A 12,305-nucleotide genomic window follows, 5' to 3' on the forward strand; every position below is an offset into this window, starting at 1 on the left:
GGTGCACGCCGCCAGTGCACACCGCCGCGCAGTAAAGGCGGGCAACGTTGGGCACGGCAACAGTGACGTGCGAAATACCGCTTTCAGGCGTGTGGTTTGAAGTGCGCTAACGCGATGCGGACCACTAAAACGTTATTTTATTTCAAAATAAGCACTTCCTTGACATAAAAGTAGCACTACGTGGTTTCTGGACCGCTATTTCAACAATCAACGTCGACTTAATATTTGCCTTTAGTGTGCCTTTAACATGTAAACAGTCAGTTACTTCTGTAAGGGCACATTTTACTTTCGTGTTATTCCGACTCCTATAACGGAGGGATCGACCATCTTTCTTTTAGTGTTCGTTGATTCCCTTTATAATAACTTTGAACTCTAGTTTTCTCCCAAGCATACGACTTGTTTACGTGGGCATCAGACGTCACGAGAAACTTCGCATCCTTCGTGTTAGGGAGATTTTTCGGCCGTTGAGTTGTGTAATGCTTTCGCCTTGTTAATAGCCCTCTCTACTTTCTGTGTTTAGAAAAAGTTTATTTCATCGTAGGACGTTACGAACATTTAGAAACAGTGTCCGTACAACAAGAACATTAACATACACAAATGACGAAACACAATACACATAAAACGTTTTAACAAAAATGTCGAAGTTCACAGGGTGTCCCGAATGCATGCTACTAAGAACTAGCATGCGCACACTTATCACAACATATACAATGTACATGACGATGTATATACACAGTACACATGACTTGCTGAACATGCCAGCAAATATGTACAGCATTATGTACAGCATATTTTATGGTACATGTAATTTACATAATTTACAGTTTGAGCATGAAATGTGTATATACAAGAACTTGCATGGCTACGGGGATATGCATACACAGAAATAATAAATACAAACAGATTTTATGCAATATTATTCACTGTGTGATAACCTGCCTACAAGAGCCAGGTCAGATGAAAAGCGAGCCGCACACGTCCATTAACTACCGACAGGAAGCGGCACGACCACTGCCGTAGAAATTCCTCTTTCCCAAGGAAGAACAATTCCTCCGACAAAAAGGACAGCAGTTCCGAGTACAACCGTTCCAAAATTGGAAACAGAGCACGACGACGGTGACCGGCTGCAACAGCTTCGCACCGGTTACGCCACAAACAAAAAGCGCCCGCAGCAATTAGAAGGCGTGCAAAGCGACTACGCGATCAACGACCAGATGTGACAAAACGATTAACTCCTAGGCCACGGAAACCAGTGTTAATGGCGCTCCAAAATACCCGTGCAATTACACATTGCTGCAGCACATGCTGGTTAGACTCTTGTAGCGGACAGTTCGGACAAGTGGAAGATGGCACCATGCCCCACCTCTCCAATCTGTCTCGTGTTGGGAGTACTCTCCATCCCAGCCGCCACATGAAGTCGCGGAGATGGCCAGGCAGAAAGGATGCCGTTATCGCGCTCCACGAGACACGGCTGGAACGCGCTAGACGAGCTGGAGGAACCAGAGGGAGCAGCAGCGCCGCCGTTGTGTCTACAACACGGTTTTCTAGAATGTTTACATCTGGGCAAACCTGCTGAGCGTGGCGATAAAATGCCACTGCCGTGGAGTAAAATGCAGGCATGTTAAGTGCTTGCGGCGCAGAGTTAAGCCGTGCTCCCGGTAACAAATAACGTATCTTAGTTTCTAAGAAATAGCAGGCAAGATTACGCGCGGGACACTGATCACCGTGTAACAAACGAAACAAGAATCGCAGAGCAAGCAGCCGGCAGCGAACAGACACAGACGGGAACGCGAATCTACCCCTGTTACGTGGTTGCCCAAGCGCAGCTCGGCAAACCAGCTCAGGTCCACCTGACCAGAAAAACGAGCCAAGAAGGGATTGCAACGACTGAGTTATTCTCAATGGAGGCTGTACGACATGAGAAATGTACCATGCACGGCCGCAAAATACAATCTGTGCTAAGTACCTTCTTTCCAACAGTGGTAAATCGTATTCTTGCGCTTCCCGGACTTGTCGTTTTACATTCTCGAGAACTGAAACCCGCATGGAGGCCGATATGCCGTAGTAGCCATAATCAAGCCCCAGAATGCGAATAGAGTCGCTTTTTTGAAGACCGAAAAAGGGACTCAGGCAGATATCTGGAGAACCAATGAACAAATATCGACATTTCGAAAAATTTAATGCAGCACCTGAAATAGACCCATACTCAGCAAAAAGCCGTAGGCAACGGGATAAGCTGTCCTCGTTCTTTAGATACAACGTGATGTCATCAGCGAAAGCTGTCACCTTCACGGTATCACTACCAGGTAGTGGAAGGCCTCGAATATGTGGATCATTAAGTAGGGAGCGCAGGAATGGTTCGAGGCTGAGTACGAAAAGTACTGGGGATAGAGGACAACCTTGACGAACTCTGCGGGTAACAGGAGATGGGGCACTTTCATAACCATCAAGAAACAGCATGCCGTGTATATTGCTGTATGCGTTTCTGAGAAGCTCAACGAAGTCTCGCGAGAAGCCAAACGCCACCATTACGCTAAATATGTAGCTGTGCTCAAGGCGATCGAATGCCTTTTCTTGATCAAGTGAAACCAAGAGTCCACGTGCTGATCTCGCCAACGTGTACGCAATTATATCACGCGTAACAAAGGAGAGACTATGAATTTCTCTTCCAAGAATCGGGCACGCCTGATGATGTCTATTAAGGAAGGCGTCAGGCTTCTCAAACGGCAAGTGACAACTGCTGCAAAAGTTTTGTAATCAACGTTGAGAAGCGTAATTGGTCTCCATTCCTCTGGGCGAACAGACGATGGGTCATGTTTAGGTATTAACACAATTCGACCATCGTGAAAGCTGTCAGGGACATCAAAGTTCTCGAAGCAACGGCAAATAACAGAAGTGAAAGTGGCACCAATGTCATCCCAAAAGGTTAAATAAAACTCAACGGGCAACCCGTCCGGCCCAGGAGCCGAACCGTGCTTCATGGAAGACAATGCCTCTTTCACCTCATCAGCTGACGGACTTGCACAAAGTTGTGCAGCTACCTCTGGTGGAACCTGAGGCAGCCCACTAAACATTGTGAATGTCTCAGCGGTACCATGATGCGTTGACATTGTCGTACGAGCCATGTTTTCAAAGTGAGCTATGAAAACTGATCGATCACGCGCGGGTGGCAACGCAGCGGGAAGGGCTCTGGCGGCCTGAGTTCCCAACGGACTCGACTGTCTGAGAAGCGAGCTTCTCGCAAAACGCAGAACCTCGGGGTGAGCACATGGATTACGTCTGCAACGCCAAGCAGCCGCCGACAACGACGATGCGGCAATAAGGCGTTGGAAACGTCCCCGTAACTCTCGCTGCCATGAGCGCATCAATGGAGTTAGTCGATCCGCCCGAAGAGCAATGCGTAGCTTTGTGGCAGTGTCCGCTAGTTCTTCCGACATACGGCGTCTGAGAGCACGCCCTTCGACTGAGCAATGTAGACGCCACTGTACCTTGAGCGCGTCCCACGACTCGGGACCGGAACCGAACAGGGAGGCGCGCAAGACTCTAGACAAACTGGAGCGCGAACGCGTGTCATGCAGAACGCGGATGTCAAGACGCCATGGTCTCACTGAGGAAGAAAAGGGAAAGCAAGCCTCGAGCACCACTGGTCGATGGTCAGAAATATAAACAGGGGAAGATGGTAATTGTATCACATCAGATCGCGACACACAAGAAGCTAGCGCACGTGGGACGTAGAAGCGATCCAATCTACTAGACGATGAACCACGCCGCCAAGTCCAGGCATATTGCGGTCCATGTACTAGTCTGTACGCATCTATCAAACAGAAGTGCTGGACCAGGCGACGCAGCTCGCGTGCGTTCCACTCAGGTCGACCCCATCCCGGACCCTGCACGTCAGCTCGCGTGTCTAATACACAGTTAAAATCCCCGGCGAGTATGACATGCCGACCGTCAAGAAAATACACGCCCAGGTCACGAAGAAATCGTTAGACATAACTGCTTGAGCTGGCCCATAGATACACAAAATGCATAGCCTGAAAGACGATAGGACGCAGTCAAAAGCCAGAGCACGACCTATCCCGTCATAGAAAACGTGATAATCTCGCAAGAGAGTTCGCTTACTTACGTAAAGCTGGAGAACCGCTGCTTTATGGAGCCAATGGTGTAGCACAATGGCTCTTACTTGCAATTCGTTAGAGCCACCGTTGTGGCTACGTCAATCCAGTGCCTGTTTTTAGAAGTATTGAAGTTAGAAGTGCTCCAAGGAAGCGAACCGAACAGGCACTCCTTGCGATTTCTGTCACTACGCATGTCTTTTATTTGAAAGAAAACAAGGGGCAAAAATTTACGCCTGGGACGCCTCTCTTCCCTAAACCCCCATGAGAAATCCATCCTCGTCGTGATGTATAGGTTTCCAGCACTGGAGTTGGATGGATGGATGGATGCTATGAGCGTCCCCTTTAAAACGGGCGGTGACATGTCTGCCACCAGGCTCGAAAAAAAAAGAAAAAAAAAAGCTTCCTTGTTTTATGTTGGCCTAATACCTTATCTACATTGATTAAATTATGTTATTATACCAAAAAAAATATAAATTCACGGTCCATCTCTCTGCCTCTTAAGGCAGAATGACCTTATTTTTCCCCATTATTTATTATTGTTCATTTTCTCTACTTTTCTGCCACCAATACTCTAACCGTCTCTTACTTATTTCTATCGCGGACGTGTTCAGCTTTCCATTGTTGTCCCTAAAACCCAAGGTCACGAAGAAAATCGTTAGACATAACTGCTTGAGCTGGCCCATAGATACACAAAATGCGTAGCCTGAAAGACGCGCTGGTCTCCCATTGAAGATGCGGGCGCTCACCTTATATCTAGACTGTTTGATGTAAATTTAACCAAGGATTTTAAAATAATGTAGGCGATCGTATTCCTTGACTTAGACATTTGGTAGTGGCACTCGGCCTTCGTGAGCTCTGGAGCGTTTTTGGAGTCAACTGCGTGTTTGGTCGCTCCTGCGAAAGCGTTTCTCAGAGGCCACGTGCCGCAGCGATCCCAGCTGCCTTACAAAAAAAGCGTCTGCTCTTACAATGAACTAATTCAGTTCATTTCCTTTAATTATCCTGACAATTATCTAACCGTTAACAACACTAAACTTATGCTCCGATATCCCATCTATCAATAGAACTGGATACTTGAAGGACCAGTTAAAAAAAAAAATATTGAATATTCGGAAAACCGGAAGCACGCGCTCGACCGGAAGTGCTTGGAGGCGCAACAAGAGTGTCACTCGTTGCTCATGCCGCTACAAAAAGCTTCCGCTGCATAATCTGGCATTATGCAAAGAGTTGAAAAAGAATCAATCGGGGTGCACGCTCGTTTGAACATCGCTAGTCTATGCGTATTCATATATTCATTGGGTTTCTAATATAACTTTTCCCGGGGATGCACGCTGCGAAATTTTTGGCCGCTTCCTAGAAATACTGCATATGGTTCCCTTTGGAGCCAGAGTTGCGCAGAGGTGCGCCATATTGCAATCCAAATTCATGTGGTGAAGCCATTCCTCGTTGATGCAGGGAGTTACATTCAAGGCTGCCCTCTCGACAGGTGTATTTATTGCTACTTTTGGGACGCTCAAATACTCGCAATGTTCCGCAGCTATTCCGGCATAAGCAAACGGGTTTACGGTTTACCAGCTTACCTGTCGTTGGTATCGACATCTTGTTACGCCTAATTCGTGCTACCGCAATTATGGACATGTTCGTTTCTTTTCTTCTAGTGTCCTCGAAGGGAAAAAACTTTAAAAAGGAAACTCATTCGATATTATACCGCTGCCACAAATTTACGCCAGCAGGAAATAGTATGCGCTGCGTTTCTGCAATGACACGCCTATGCTTGCGTGAATCATCTCGCCCCCGCCAGATGACGCTACCTTTCGAGCCTGTCACTTTTACGGCTACGGCATTTGGTACAAGGCTAACGCAAAGACGTTTGCCGACAGTTTTAAGCTCTCCATTAACGCACGTTAAATTATACGCAAAGAATTCTTTTTTTCGCATTCTAATACCTGACTTTTAGAGTGACAACCAGGTTCAGCGACGCTTTGAATGCGTCTGAGGAAAGGCTTCGGCAATGACGAAATCGCCAGCGGTGAAGGCAACTCAGCTGCCGCAGAAATCGTAACGATTAAAACGCGAGCGACCGTGCATGCGTCGATGACTCGTGGCAGGTTGCTGTCGTTCAAGTGTCTCTTGCCGGGGAAAGCGACAAATGGCGGCGACGCCATAAGTGGCAGCACAATTGTGCTATGCTAATAATTGTGTCGCTCTTACGATGTTAACACTGCAATACGCAGGCAGTGACTGCCGAAAGTTTTGTCGCGACCGCTTCGCCCACCCATTGCCCAAACGATGCCATTGCGGGGATCGAGCACACGTATAAAGGGGTATTCAAACGAGGAAGAATCTGCGGGGGACCCAGGGAATTGAGCATCTCGTCACAGCGACGTCACGGATTAGTGAGTAGGCGCCCCCCCCTCCCCCGTCTCGTCGGAGGAGGCGGGGACCTTTTCCCGAGAGGACATCCCGTGGTGGGGGAGAAAGCGGTTTTCGGGCAAGTGTTGGCGCTGTTGCTCCTGCTGCCGCAACCGTTTTTGCGGTCGGTTTGCGGTTTGTTGGCCGCCGCCATGGCAGCCGTGTGGCCACGCCCGTCGCCTGGGGGGGGGGGGGGGGGGGGGAGGGGGAGGGAGCTATAGGGGCCCGCCCTCGCCCCCTCTTCGAAATTCTGGTGAAGGGGGCATTTTACAGCAAATAAATAATGAAATAGGTGTTTTTGTCAAATTGTCGAAGTATTGAGCAAGTGCCCCTCCCACCCCCCCCCCCCCCCGGAATGAAATTCCTGACTACAGGATTGGTGGTAGCCAAACTTAGCGAAGATGCCGCTTTTTTTTCGATCGTCTGCGAACCTACGTCCGAGGCCTGCTGAAATTGAATGATGTGTCAGAGGTGATTTTCAAGCAGATGGCACAGCGCTACCTGGGATATGGCCCGTATACCGGTCACTGGCATTAACTTTTTTCGTGTGGGTGACCCTTATGAGCATTTCGACATCGCCAGTTTTCTTGAGTCCGTTTAACCCGACCTCCCCGGTTTTCTTGAACTAATGACTTAACGTATAAAAAGGCGATGACCTATGTTTGTAGTACTATATTATGATGAAAAGCAGTGAACAATACGTTCGAACGAACTTTCTAGATGTTTGGTGGAGCATCGCTTGCTCTCGCACACTACATAGTTCTCACGTAGGGGCTCCGGCTCATTACAATACGTAATATTAGCGATCTCTGTCAAGTATTAGGAGACGACACCTCTATCGTTCTCGCGAAAAAAAAAAAAAAGAGAACTGTCGAGAACTGCACTTCGTCGTTAACAGAAAGCCGACCAACATCGAAAGACGCTTTCATTCCAATTAACATTACTCGACAACATGACCAAAGTCCCACAGATAGAACCAAAGTTGACTGATTCGAAAGGCTGCGCACAATTTTTTCAGCACAGGAAAGAAAAAGCCGCCTTCAATGACCTCGCGAAGAATGACACTTTTTTTCAGTCTGGGCTTGCGGAAGCAAAGCACGTGGAATACCCAGCGTGCTTATTTTTTTACGCGCATTCTGCGAAAAGCAGCAGCGCACGTCTCAATAGCCTTGTATAAGCCACCAGAGAAGTGTGGTCTCCCACTCCGTTCGCAAATCGGAAAAAGCCGACCTGCCACAAGCGCTGATAAGACAAGGACCACAGAAAGAGGACAGGACGTCCTGTCCTCTTCGATCATAGAGGAAAGAAAAAAAAATAGGAGGAAGCGCGCGTAGCGTTCACAAGCCAACTTCCTCTGAAGCCGCTTGCTCCTCGCGTTCGTGTCTGATTTCCCATGATGCTCCGGTTTCATTTCCTTTCAAGGTGGGCTCATGAAGAAAAACAAAAATCGACGGTCGCGCGCGCCTAGCGCCCACAAGCCAACCTCCTCGGATGCCACTCCCCACGTCCGTTCTCAGTCAGAACACCAGATGGCCTAAATTTCCGGAGCCCTCCACCACGGCGTACCTCATAACCACATCGTGGTTGTTGCATGTAACAACCCAGTTCTAACAACAACAACAACAACAACAACAACAATAATAATAATAATAATAATAATAATAATAATAATAATAAAATAATAATAATAATAATAATAATAATAATATTATTATATTATTTTATTATTATTATTATTATATTATTATTATTATTATTATTATTATTATTATTTATTATTATTGCACGTTTTGACATAGTATGGCACAGTGTACAAAGTCTTCCCTTCTCCGTCTTTCCGCATAGTTGTATATGTGCAATCTAATTTTTTATTCCCCTTCAATATTTCTCATGTTGTCTTATTTTACTCCTCCCCTTAGTGTTCATTTCTCTTTGTCTACGTGTTTTTGCTCTTTTTTATTTCTGAGACTGTCTGTATTGTATTGTTTATTTTATGATTTTATTTTTGCGTGCGCCTGCACAAAGACCTCACGGTTGTTCCTGGGCACGTTAAATAAATGATTCATTTTTCGTGCAATTTGTGCGATTCCGCCCATCATGGTGACAGGCCTAACGACGAGACGAGGTATGCGCGACGGCGGCGTGTTCCCTGCCGCCACGTGGTTCCCCAACCGGTCCCCCTCTCGCCCCTTCGGGTGACCTGGGCGAGGAGGTAGTCCCGGTATCATATCCTGCCCTGTACTTCTCAATGTGTAAATTTTCGAATTCCGCGTAGGTTAACCAGAGAGAACAGACCGTTTCATGTACCCGCCTGCTTCTTCCAACACTCTACCGTTCACAGAATACAAAGTCTCTATAATGTTAATTTTCTTGATCTTGACGTTTTTCATAGCCCACAATCAATGTTTTTTATCCGAGCTTTGCACTGTTTTGACATAGTGTGGCACAATGTACCAAAGTCATCCCTTCTCAGTCTTTCCACATAGTTGTATATATGCATCTAATTTTTTATATGCCCCGTCAATATTTCTCGTGTTGTCTTATTTTACTCCTCCCTATTGTGTTCATTTCTCTTTGTCTACGTGTTTTTGCTCTTTTTTTTCTGAAAACTGTCTGTATGTATTGTTTATTTTTATGTTTTTTTTTTCGTGCGCCAGCACAAAGACCTTACGGTTGTTCCTGGGCACGTAATAAATCATTGATTATTATCATTGATTATTATTATTATTATTATTATTATTTTATTATTATTATTATTATTATTATTATTATTATATTATTATTATTGTTGTGTTGTTGTCCCGCGCAGTGCGCCCAGCCGGGATGCGTGTGTGCTCTGCTGGTGCCCTTTTTTCGGTAAGCAGCAGTTTTTCCGCTGCGAATCTGCGAAAAACGTGTGCACGCGAAGTGTGTGACTTGCCGGATGACCAACTGCAGCTCTTGAAGTCCGGATCGCGTACATTTTCGTGCAATTGTGCGATTCCGCCCAGCATGGTGACAGCCTAACGACGAGACGGAGGTATGCGCGACGCGGCGTGTTCCCTGCCGCCACGTGGTTCCCCAACCGGTCCACCTCTCGCCCCTTCGGGTGACCTGGGCGAGGAGGTAGCCGGCCTTCGCCGCCTGCTCCTCGACGCGCTGGAAGGCATTTCGTTCCTGATGACGAGGTCTCACAGCTGCGGGAGGACAATGAACGCCTGCGAAAGGAACATTCCCGAGTGGCTGAGCAGCAGGTCGTATCGTCGCCTCCCTACGTGGTGAGGGTCGTTTTCTGCGCGATGAGCTGACACGCTGCGTCACCCCCAAGCTAGGGGACGTCCTGCAAGTCTCCACGGCTGCAAGTCTCCAACGGCTGCAAATTCTCCAACGTCTCCAACGTCTCCAACGGCAAGTCTTCCGTGAACTCCGACACCCCTGCGACCTCTGATACGACTCACACACCGAACGCTCCACCTTTTACCCCACCACCAGGTTTCAGCGTGATTTGAAGCTCCGCGTTTGGATCGTACGGAAACCTCTTCGCCAATGTCACAGTGAGTTGCAAGAAAGGAAACGAAAAAAAACACATGTATCTACTGGAGCCATGGACTCGTCCACTTTGTTAGTGGCTCAAATCCCCCAACGACCCAGCGGCAGTGGGCTATATTTGTGTCCAAGTTGAGCCCTGACACTACATCTGCTGACCTCAAGAAACACATTGAGTCTGTTGACCTTTCTGCCATTTCCTGCCAGCGGCTCAAAACAAAATATCCTTCTTACTCCTCGTTCTGCGTTACAGTTGACGAAGAACATCGAAAGGTCTGAATGACCCATCAATGTGGCCGTGCGGTTGCATTTTCAAACCATTCCGTGGGATTCTCCACGACGACATGCTCCATCCCTCAGAGTGCGCACCCGTAAGCCACGGTGCCGTGTAATTTGGATATATTTTATCAGAACGCTCGTGGTCTTCGCACTAAGACGCGCGAATTCTTTGCTAATGTTTCGCTTCTTTTGACCTTATTGTGATTTCTGAAACGTGGCTGTGCAGTGAAATTCCTTCTGTGACGTATCTTCCGTCGAACTACACCACTTCCGCAGTGATCGGGACTTCTGTGCAACTAAACAAAAAGGTGGTGGTGTATTGATGGCTATAGACAGTTCTCTAAGATCTGTTGGACGCAAGGACATAGAAACAATTTCTGAATCAATTTGGATCGAAATTATTCTTCAGCACTGTGAAAAATGTTGATGGATGTTTCTATGTATCGCCTAGCGTTTCACCAATTGCTTTAATCAGATCGTCTCTTCTATTGAAAATGTGGTAATTTCACATAAGAAGCACAAAATTCTTGTATTTGGCGATTTTAACACACCTGGAATTGACTGGACCACACTTAATTTTTCTCATTATCATCATTTCTTAAGAACAAATGCAGCGTATGTGTTAGATTTCTCGCTTTTAATTCCCTACAGCAGCACAATAGTATTGCCAATTCCTGTGGTAAAGTCTTAGATCTGTGTATTTCTAATAATCAACCTATCGAAGTATCCTCTCTCACATCTCTCTTGTTCGTCCTGACAAATTTCACCCACCACTCAACTAACACTCCTGTATTTCACCAGAAAAACCAAGCTTTCCAGAAAAATCGACAAAACGCCCAGATTTGCCTTCAAGCGATGACTACGTTGGCTTGTACCATGACTTGTCCACCACAGATTGTCACTGGTAACTGACAAACCCAATGTTGATGATCACGTCGATCAGTTTACGGAGCTTATCTTGACCAGCATGCGCAAGTTCATTCCCCAGTATACCCACATCATTGTAAATATCCCTCCTGGTTCTCATCAGAACTTATTAGTGCACTGAAACATAAAGATCGTGCACACAGGAAGTAAAAACGTTCTGCATCAACTTATTTTAAGGAAGAATTCTGTCGTTTCGTACTCTGTAAAACGCCTTTAATATCTCCTCATCTATCTCCTCCAAGCTATCTTCTTGATAGATTATGTTACGTTGCCGTTAATGGCCAAACGTCCTCTTGTATAAGCTACTAGTGGGGTCCTCAAGGGTCGGTACTGGGCCCACTCCTCTGTTTAATTTATGTTAATGATGTTTCTTCTGTCATTCGGAATTCTCCTTTCCTTTTGTAGCCGATGACATAAAGATATTTAAGGAAATTCATTCAGTTATCGATTGTCGCTTGCTGCAATCTGATTTGTGTTCTTTTTCTGAATGGTGCAGGAGCAATAACCTCTCCCTAAATTTTCAAAAACCAAGGTAATGAGTTTTCACTCGAAAAACATCTAGTGTGCCATTTTTATATTCTGTGAATTCTGTGTCGTTGTGTAAGGTATGTGAGATCAATGATCTAGGTGTTTCTTTTGATAGCACCTTACACTTTTCTGCTCACGCTAAGCGTGTTGCTTTGCGGGGTCTTCGCACCCTAGGCTGTGTTTGCAGAATGTCTAGAGAATTCCGTTCTACTGTGCCCTTCCGAAAATTGTACACCGCGCTATGTCTTCCTCAACTAGAGTATGCATCTGTGATCTGGAATGGCATTCCTAATTCCAGCAGCAACGCCATTGAGCGAGTCCAGAAAAAATTCCTACATTTACAACCATCGTTTCGCTAGAAATGACTCTGGATCTCGTTTCTAACGCTGCTGATTATTATCATTGCCATCACTTTTCTGCCGACGAAATCGCGCTGATCTGTTATTTCTTTACAAGCTTGTGCATGGTATCATATCCTGCCCTGTACTGCTCACTTTCTTAATTTCCGATTCCACG

This window comes from Rhipicephalus sanguineus, chromosome 3 (genome assembly GCF_013339695.2).
Source record: "Rhipicephalus sanguineus isolate Rsan-2018 chromosome 3, BIME_Rsan_1.4, whole genome shotgun sequence".
NCBI lineage: Eukaryota > Metazoa > Arthropoda > Arachnida > Ixodida > Ixodidae > Rhipicephalus > Rhipicephalus sanguineus.